We start from the raw sequence: 10,331 nt of genomic DNA on the forward strand, positions 1-10,331 counted from the left end.
TTATTCTTTGACAAATAATCTCATGGTTGCTCAAGATGATTAGAATAAATGATAGGTTAGTGTTCACACATAAACAGGACAGTTATACAGTTGTGATAAAGCTCATGGAACATTGCAAATGAGATGGACGATGAGAAGGAATGTAAAATTCTACCTCCAGGGCATGACATGGCCTGACCTCACAGCAACTGCAGTTGCCTGTACTGGGCTTGCAGAAGACTCATTCATGGATTGGAGGTGCTCATTGGATCCTAGACCTTCCATTAGCAACTGGCAGTTTTGTACCCAACACTAAGCTGACTAGGTTCCAATGGATACTTCCAAACCTATGGCTTTGCACGCAGCCCTCGTTGAATCAGTTAGTTGCAGGAGCTAGAAAGATAACTCAGGAGCATTGCTGTTCACCTCAAAGGAATTGTAGTTTGTGCCATGTAAATATAGCTAAAGAAAAATAGTGAGATCCTTTTTAGGGTCTGTGACCTCCTTATCCATTTTATTTATTTATTTATTTATTTATTATTTATATTTATTTTAATTATTAGTTTATAGTTCTAAGCATATATTCCCTCCTGTGCAGTGGAGTCTCAAATCCATATGAGAGTTGTTGGCTACCCTTGCAATGGTCGGGCCACTAATACTGGTGGGCACATTTTGTCTTATAGGTTGCTTACTATGATTTGTAAATGCTTCCAGAGTGCAAGACACGCTCTGGTCAGCCTTCTTAAATGTGTACCATCAGAAAAACTCAAGGAAAAGTCAGAACAGGGAAGATTTGAGTCAAATCAATATTACTTAGCCAGGCCTCACATATTAGGCATCATCATAAGAAATACAAGGAAAGGCTCTCACTTGAGCAGCACATATCCCAAAGTTAGAATGACACAAAGATTAGCATCTAGTGTCTGAGCTAGGAAAACGCGCAAGTCAGTGAAACATTCCATTAAAAAGAAAGAAATGCAAACATGACACACTCTTGCATTAAAAGGAAAGGAAAGCAACAGGAGGACAAGAACAGAGTTCTTGACCAACACAGGGCTCCGTGGGTAGAACACTCGCTGCTAGGTCCAGCTGATTCCCATCCCTGGGACTCACATAGTTGGGGGAGATATCTGAAATTCACAAGTTGTCTTGTGTATGCTATTGTACATATGTGTGTGCACATAACCACACAAATAAAGTGTAATAAAAAAATAACAAAAAGATCTGCAACAGAGTGACGATGACACAGGAGATACAGGCAACCAGCCTACTGTCTTCCAACTCTAGGCAAACAGTTCTCTGACTCTCCAGGCACCAACCATTGTTAAAACAGCAGTCTGTGTAGTTAATGCACATATTGCTCCTGTGTGTGGATAACTGCCACATTGGGAAGCTCTCTGAACAACATTGTGTGAGCACAGTTAAGTCACTGGACAATTCAGTTGATCCAATCTCTACCCTTTCTTCCTTCTTATAGATTAGAAGGCAGGGCTAAAACTTCTACACTTCTTATCAAGGCTTCATTGCCAACATACTTTAATCAGGAAGGTAAGTAGGTACCACTAGCAATCTCATAGAGGAAGTCACTATTCATTCCAGAAACTCCAAAGAGTTTAGAAGTTGTATAATCAGGACTGTGACTAGATAACCAATATCAATTCTTAAAATGTCACAACCATAGGGAAATTAAGAGGAAAGTATTAAGGAGATTTTAAAGAGAAGAAAGATTTCATCCATTTTTTAAAAGACCTCATATTGCAATATGATGTAATGTCAAAGAACTTGGGCTTTCCTGTCCTAGATTTGACATTTGGGGTAAATCTCACAGCCACTCTCCTCCTTCTTTACTGGTATTCTTATTCCACAAGTGGGAGCAATGTCAGGAAAATAAAGGACCCCTGATCTCATCCAGGAGAGAGCTTCTTATGGTACAGGCATATTTTGTTTTCTTGTCTGTTCATTTTCCATAGGGTTTAACTCTTTTTTTTTTTTGTTTCCAGAAACCACAATAAAATGAGAAGATTACTGTGTGGAAGTTGCAATTTCATTATCTGTCAGCTTCAAAAGATAAAAGGTGCCACCAGTGTGTCCAGAAAGTAATTTTTCAGTAGCCATAGGTGACAAGAATTACATTTCTACACCAGGACATCTTGATGTGGTACATCATAAATATTCAGGTTCTGCAGACTTCGAAAAAGATATAATATCTTCTTTCTTGAGTATCATTGGCTTCAAGGTCAGATTCGGGATGACTTAGAAATAAGAACTAAAAATTCTTATACATGAGAACAAAAGAGTTGTTGGGGAATGGGCTGAGGAGATTGAAGAAGTCAAATCTATCTGAAAGCTGAAAGGCTTGGTCTTGGAAATCATGTGATGAATGATATTACTCTGGATCTGGGCAAACAGAGGGCTAGCTAGCTCTGTCCCCTTTCTATCTGTGCCTAGCCCATGGCATGAGTTCTGGAGGCCAGAGAATGTGCCCCCTTAGAGGCCACATGTGCCCTGTTCTAGATTATGCCTGGTTTCAGAAGCATGGGATTTCTTGCAGAGTCACTGAGGTCTGCATGAGCTTCTTTCTAGATTCATTTTGAGGGATGATAGTGTCCTCTGTGTGCTCAAAGGATAATCAAAGGTTTCTGTATGTGATGACCAGGTGACAAGTATATAGAGCTTGTCTGTATAGCTAAGATACTTCTATGCATATTAAAATGTCTTTTGTATGGTATGAGGACTAAGAGAGAAAGGTTAACTTGTAGCCCCTGGAAACATTTGCATCCAGACTGTAAATGTTAGGAGTAGGCTTGTGTAGAAGTCTTGGCTTATAATTTCCAAACATGAAACTCTGACTTTCCAAGTAGTTCATGGAAGAATTGAGCTTGCTTGTCTATGTGCTAGATTCACTTTGATGTCACTGATTGGCAACGAATTTGTTGTGGTAGCTGTCAACCTCCTACTTGGTAACTATGGTGTTTGAGATGATGGGACAGCAAACAGAAAGAGTGGCCTAAAACTTAGGAGAGTCCCATGATGGGTTCCTTCTGAGCCTGACTCAAAGAGGGGTACTTTCACCAAGACTTTGGAATCTCTTTTAAAAGTCCTGTCCTGAGACCATGGTAGCCAAGGACCTCTGAGCATCATGCCTTTATGTCAAGGCTCGGGGCAGTTTGGAGCACAAATGGCTCCTGCTGGTGGACTAATATTTCTTTTGTGGAAACTGGTCTGCCAGATGATGCTAGTATGCTAACCTTGATTACTTAATTGTTGAGATAGGTAAGAAATGCTGTAAAAATATGTTTGGACCCTGAACAAGCAATTTCACTAATGTCAAGCTCATCCTCCAACAGTCCCTATAAAAGCTGCTGTCTCTCAAAACATGTCACAAGACACTGCCTCCACAGATGAGAAATTGAGAGATAGAGAGCAACTCGTTGTGTTCAAGTCCTCTGTGCTCTTTGACAGAGATGGCATCGAATCCTGACTTCTGGTTGTGTGGACAGACAACAGATGGATGATAGACTGCCTAGTTGTGCAATGACTTTCAGGAAGACACTGAAGGTTTCTGAGCATCAGTGTCCTTCTCTTTAAAAGAATGAGGCTGAAGAGGTGACTCGGGGGTTAAGAGCACTTGTTCGTTCAGTTCCTAGCACCCACTGGAGCCTCTAGGGGATCCCACATCCACTTGTTGCTTCCGCAGTCACTGCAGGCATGTGGCACGCAGACAGACATGCAGGCGAGACACCCGCACACATAAAAAATAAGTGTAAAGTTGACAATCATGGAATGCCTCTCTTCTGCACTGTTCTGTGGCATAAATAGAGGGGCAGACACGACGTGTACCACAGCCTTTGCTGTGCGACTCAGGGCCAGGGCACTGCTGCTTTCCTTCCTTCACTTTTTGTTTCCTCAAGATAAATATACATGTACATATATTTATAAATATCTATCCATATATATATATATACATATATATATATATATATAAAATTGAAAGTGGTTTAATCATTTGACTTCCTCACAGAATTGTTCTGGTCTGTTTTTTTTTTTTTTTTTTTTTTTTGTGTGTGTGTGTTTGTCTCAGTGTGTGCATGCATACATGTTTGCATGAAAACATGTGTGCAAGTATAAATCCAAACCAGACATTAGAAGACTTCCTTGATTGCTCTTCATCTTATTTATTGAGTCAGTCTCTCAGTTAAACTCAGAAGTCTTTGATGCTGGCTATTCTAGGTAACCACCTTGCTCAGGAGCTTGAGGTGACAAGGTGACAAGGTGTCACCTATGAGGATGGGGATTACAGGCTGGGTTACTGGGAATCCAAAGTCTTGTCCACACACTTGTATGGTAAGTGTTTAACCAACAGACCCATTTCTGTGACTTAGAACTGGTCTAGTCTTAAACATCTCTCCAAGAAGAATACACAGGACAAAAATATTTTTTGGGTTGGGTGTGTAGGATTGATTCTGGATTCTAAGGTGTTGAGTGCTTCAGTCCCCAGGTAGACTGTTGTGATTCTAGCCATAGATGTCTAAGGAAGTGGGCTTAGAGTAACCATGGGAGGAAGGGGAGAGAGACAGACGGATACAGAAAGAGGTGGGGATCAAAAGGAGACATTTGTTCTTACTGTTTCCTCTTGCATCAATAGTTAAAAAACCAACGAGGAGGATTCTTCTTAAACTTGGGGTTCACTGGGGACTGGAAACTTTTTATCCTCTCAGGTGTCCCTTGGAGGAAAGGAGTCTGCCAGAGAAGCTGAGTGAAGGTTTCTTTGAGAAGAGCCCACTGTCGGCTTGGAGGAGGCCGCTCACTGCCCTCTTCACCCTTGCCTTTCCCCTCGGCTGGCTCCTGGCTTTCTTCAGCCCTAGTTCAGCCCTTCAGCTGATTTCTGTTCCCTCAATCTCCTGCTCAGCTTTCTTCTCCCCTCTCACCGTTTGATTTTTATCCAGATTGAGGGCTGCTTGGTTTCCTGTCACAGTATGGCACCCTCATGACCATTGACCATGTCTGATTTCTTCATTTCCCTTTTCTGAAAACTCCCACTTATTCAGTGCTTTCCTACTATTTAATGAGACTCTGATTGCTTTGGCCTCGCTTCATAGCCAGAACTTTAAAGCCTACTGTTTGGAGTTTAGAGGTGCTATGTTTTTATCTTTTCTCCTGCTATCAAACAATTGCCACATTAGTAAAAGTGAAGAGAGAGAGAGAGAGAGAGAGAGAGAGAGAGAGAGAGAGAGAGAGAGAGAGAGAGAGAGAGAGAGAGAGAGAGAGAGAGAGAACCCAAAGGACAAACCTATATCTAAAACTGCTGAATTTGTGTCCCACTGGCCGGAAATGAGAGGGTTTAAAACTCAACAGAAACATATACAAACTATTGTTTAAATGAAGAATTACTTTTAGTTTTGTTAGTTGTGGCCTTTGTGTAAACAAGTATCTTGATTTGAATATAAAGAAAATCAAGTATAACTGGTTTCCAGTAACAGGGTGGGTAAGGATCATTCTTTTAAGAATATAGGTTGTCAGTGTCTGCAATGTTGATTGATTGCTGCCATGATAGCTACTGCCGGTGAGACAGACTTTCCATTGGTACAGCTGGAGGACATAGGGATGGATCTGGCCCCTCAACTTTCTTGGGGAGCTTGCCATGGCATTCTTCCTCCTTGGACACATGCACACAGCTGACTTCAGAGGGTTTTCTTTCCCACAACTGGAGTCAGGCCAGGCTTTGCTATTGACTAGCTGTGTACCTTGGTCATTACATTAACTTAGTCTCTCCAGACAGTTTTAGTTTTCTGCCTCTAAGTTACAGGAAGAATGCTTAGGGAGAAAGTGGTAAAGTCTTTACGTATGCTTAAGGACAGGGTTCAGTGTTGGCACAAATGTTTAAACAGAGGTTGTGAATGTAGACCAGTGATAGATTGCTTTCTCAGCATGTACAAGGCCTTGAGTACCATCCCTAACATCAAGGAATGGGAGACTTAAATACTAGTTGTGCAAAAGATATGAAAGATATTCAAAGCCTACACTGGTCTGAGCCATGGCACTATGGCTTAAGGTCAGTGTCATGGTAGTATACTCTTTTTTTTTATTAGCTCTCAGAAGTAAGGAAATTTTCTCTGAGGTTTGTGCCTTGTGGCAGAAAAGGATGTTAGTACCACAAAAGTACTTTGATCCACACACTCTCTACAGAATGGGCACCCACAAATGCACAGCTACTAAGATCTCCATGGCTAGGGCTTCATTCTTCCTGTCCCTTCATGTTCTGCGTGAAGTCAAGCAGTCTGTTTCTTTTTCTTCCTTCACCATTCTCAGCCCCTCCTCCATCTTGTGTAGCAGTTTCCTCTGAGACCGAAATATTATACATTAAAGGAAAGCTTCTTAAGCCCTAAGAGAAAATCACTTGCAGTATCTTCAGGAAGTTCCTGAAACTGACCAGATTCACTATGCAATTCCCCCTCCCCCCCGCCTGAATAAGCAGTCAAGATGTCTAAGTCACTCTCAGACAAGCCAAGCTGAAAAGAAGAGACAAGACTGTCCCCCTGGAAGAAGCAGAGACCAACCAGCCAAGCTGCCTAGAAGAGGTTTAGATCAAATGAGCAACCTGGAAAGCTGAGCTTTGGTGAGCTTTCACCAGTGTGGCTTTGGTGAAGCAGCTGTCTTTAGGTATTTTTACTCCTGTAACTCCTCACCCATAGTCCTGTAAGTAACTTCAACAAAACTCATTGGTTCATCAAGTTGAACATTGGTAGTATCTATATTTTGGTTGTGATGGGGTGAATAGATGTGTGTTGGATTTCCCCAGAAAAAGTTTTGTTACTAAATAGCCTGACATGGTGGAAAGTTTAATCCTAGTACTTGGGAAGCAGGGTAGGTGTCTCTTGTGAGTTTCATGCCAGCTAGGGCTATACAGTGAGGACCTCTCTTAAAACACACAAACAAACAAACATTTAAACATTCCCCAACCCCAAACCCTGTCTTGCTATGTAGCTCAGGAGGGCCTTAGATGTCTCAAGTAGCCCAGGCTGGACTTGAATTCATGGTCTTTTTGCTTCTGTCTCCTGGGTGTTGAGTTGGCAATGTGTAGCTCCCAAGTTACAGAACAATTACAGAAACAAGTGAGGCTCATTTTAGGGAGTGGGAAAATAAAGAGGTATTTAAAGGAAATTTGTAAACTACTATCGAATTCAAAGATAACACTCACTAACTGGAACAAAGCTGTCCTAGAAATATGATATAGATTACTTTGTTTTTATTTTTATTTGTTATTTTATTTATTTAAATTTCAAATATTATCCCCCTTCCCAGTTTCCTTCTGAAAGTCCCTTATCCCCATTCCCTCCCTCTGCCTCTATGAGGGTGCTTCCCTACCCACCCACCCAGCCACTTCTGCCTCAGTGCCCTAGCATTCCCCTTCCCTGGATCATCAAGCTTCCACAGGACTGAGGGACTCATTTCCCAGTGATGCCTGATTAAGGCCATTCTCTGCTACATATCCAGCTAGAGCCGTGGGTCCTCCCATGTGTACGCGTTGGTTGGTGGTTTAGTCCCGGAACATTGGGGAGTCTGGTTGGTTGATATTGTTGTTCTTCCTATGGCATTGCAAGCCTGTTCAGCTCCTTCAGCTCCTTCAGTCCGTGCCCTAAGACCTCCATTGGGGTCTCTGCGCTCAGTCCGATGTTTGACTGCAAGCATCCACATCTGTATTGGTCAGGCTCTGGCAGAGCCTCCCAGGGGACAGCTATATCAGGCTCCTGTTAGTAAGCTCTTCTTAGCATTAGCAATAGTGTCTGGGTTTGATGGCTGTATATGGGATGGATCCCATGGGACACTCTCGGGACGGCTTTTCCTTCAGTCTCTGCTACACCCTTTGTCCCTGCATTTCCTTTTGACAGGAAGAATTCTGGATTCATATTTTTGAGGTAGGTGGCCTCATCCCTCAACTGGGGACCATGTCCATACACTGGATGTGGTCTCTACAGGGTCTATCTCCCTTTTGTTGGGTATTTTGGCTAATGTCCTCTCTGTTGAGTCCTATGGACTTCTTCAGTTCCTGACATTGCTAGTGACTAATCTCAGATCCCCTTCCGTGACTGCTATACACCTCCTTTCAAAATCCTGACTTGCTGTACTTCTCCCCCATCTCTTTCTGTACCTGAACCAGATCCCCTAATTCCCTCCCCATCCTTGCTCCCTCCCAGATCCCTCTCTCCCTCTACTCCAGAGATTATTTTCTTCCCCCTTCTGAGTAGGACTATACCATCCACACTTTGGTGTGGTCTTCTTTCTTCTTGGGTTTCATATGGTCTGTGAGTTGTATCGTGGGTATTCCAAGCTTCTTTTTGGCTAATATCCACTTATCAGTGAGTACATATCATGTATGTTCTTTTGTGATTGGGTTACCTCACTCAGGATGATATTTTCTAGTTCTATTCATTTGCCTAAGAATTTCATGAATTCATCATTTTTAATAGCTGAATAGTACTCCATTGTGTAAATGTACCACATTTTCTGTATCCATTCCTCTACTGATGGACATCTGGGTTCTTTCCAGCTTCTGGCTACTATAAATAAGGCTGCTATGAACATAGTGAAGTATGTGTCCTTGTCATATGTTGGAGCATCTTTTGGGTATATGCCCAGGAGTGGTATAGCTAGGTCCTTGGGTAGAACTATTTCCAATTTCCTGAGGAACAGCCAGACTGTTTTCCAGAGTGGTTGTACCAGCTTGCAATCCCACCAGCCATGGAGGAGTGTTCCTCTTTCTCCACATCCTTGTCAGCATCTGCTGTCACCTGAGTTTTTGATCTTAGTCATTATGACTGGTGTGAGGTGGAATCTCAGGGTCATTTTGATTTGCATTTCCCTGATGTCTAAGGATGTTGAACATTTTTTAAAAGTACTTCTCAGGCATTCGAGATTCCTCAGTTGAGAACTCTTTGTTTAGCTCTGTACCCTATTTTTAAATAGGGTTATTTGGTTCTCTGGAGTCTAACTTTTAGAGTTCTTTGTATATTTTGGATATTAGTCCTTTATTGGATGTAATGTTGGTAAAGATCTATTCCCAATCTTTGAATTGCTAATTTGTCCTATTGATAGTGCCCTTTCCTTGCAGAAGCTTTTCAATTTTATGAGGTCTCATTTGTCAATTCTTGAACTTAGAGCATAAGCTATTGGTGTTCTGTTCAGGAAATTTTCCCTTGTGCCCATACGCTCGAGGCTCTTCCCCACTTTCTTTTCTATTAATTTCAGTGTATCTGGTTTGAGCTTTGTACAAGGAGATAAGAATGGATCAATTTGCATTCTTCTACATGCTGATGTCCAGTTGAACTAGTACCATTTATTGAAATGCTGACTTTTTCCCACTGGATGATTTTAGCTCCTTTGTCAAAGATCATGTGACCAAAGGTGTGTGGGTTCATTTCTGGGTCTTCAACTCTATTCCATTGATCTACCTGCTTGTCTCTGTAGTAATACCATGAGGTATTTTTTTTTTTAAGCACTATTGCTCTGTAATATAGCTTTGAGGTCAGGGATGGTGATTCTCCCAGAAGTTATTTTATTGTTGAGAATGGGTTTTGCTATCTTGGGTTTTTTGTTATTGTAGATAAATTTTTGAATTGCTCTATCTCTATGAAGAATTGAGATGGAGTTTTGATGGGATTGCATTGAATTTGTAGATTGCTTTTAGTAAGATGACCATTTTTACTATGTTAAACCTGTTGATCCATGATCATGGAAGATCTTTCCATCTTCTGAGGTCTTCTTCAATTTATTTCCTCAGAGACTTGAAGTTCTTGTAATATAAATTTTTTACTTGCTTGGTTAGCATCATGCCAAGATATTTTATATTACTTGTAACTATCATGAAGGGTGTCTTTTCCCTAATTTCTTTCTCAGCCCATTTATCCTTTGAGTAGAGGAAGGCTACTGATTTGTTTGAGTTAATTTTGTATCCACCCTCTTTGCTGAAGTTTATTAGCTGTAGGAGTTCTTTTTTTTTGGGGGGGGTCATTTATGTATACTATCATATCATTCACAAATAGTGATATCTTGACTTCCTCCTTTTCAATTTGTATCCCTTTGATATCCTTTTGTTGTCTAATTGCTCTGGCTAGAACTTCAAGTACTATATTGAATAGATGGGGGAGATTGGGCAGCCTTGTCGTGTCCCTGATTTTAGTGAGATTGCTTCAAGTTTCTCTCCATTTAGTTTGTTGGCTATTGGTTTGTTGTATATTGCTTTTATTATATTTAGGTATGGACCTTGAATTTCTGATCTATCCAATACTTTTAACATGAAGGGGTGTTGGATTTTGTCAAATGCCTTTTCAGCATCTAATGAGATGATCATGTAG

Source organism: Mastomys coucha, unplaced genomic scaffold (genome assembly GCF_008632895.1).
Source record: "Mastomys coucha isolate ucsf_1 unplaced genomic scaffold, UCSF_Mcou_1 pScaffold7, whole genome shotgun sequence".
NCBI classification, from domain to species: Eukaryota; Metazoa; Chordata; class Mammalia; order Rodentia; family Muridae; genus Mastomys; species Mastomys coucha.